The sequence below is a fragment of the Periplaneta americana genome, chromosome 13, assembly GCF_040183065.1.
Source record: "Periplaneta americana isolate PAMFEO1 chromosome 13, P.americana_PAMFEO1_priV1, whole genome shotgun sequence".
Lineage (NCBI taxonomy): Eukaryota > Metazoa > Arthropoda > Insecta > Blattodea > Blattidae > Periplaneta > Periplaneta americana.
The window spans coordinates 124,232,452-124,232,718 of NC_091129.1; positions in this window are offsets into that span (position 1 = coordinate 124,232,452).

Here is a 267-nt window from a genome sequence, read left to right on the forward strand (position 1 = left end):
AGGACTCATTTCACCGGCATTATCACCTTCATCTCATTCACACGCTAAATAACCTTAGATGTTGATAAAGCATCGTAAAATAACCTACTAAAAAAATCATAGTGAAATTAATATCGCACTACATTGTTTCACTACAGAATGGTCTCATGACAGCGCTTTTATTTTAAAATATTATTTAAAGACACTGTATCAACTGGAAGATTAACCAGCATGAATGAAACTGGAGACTCGAGTCTGAGTATTTATCCTGTGTTACCTGACATTCGC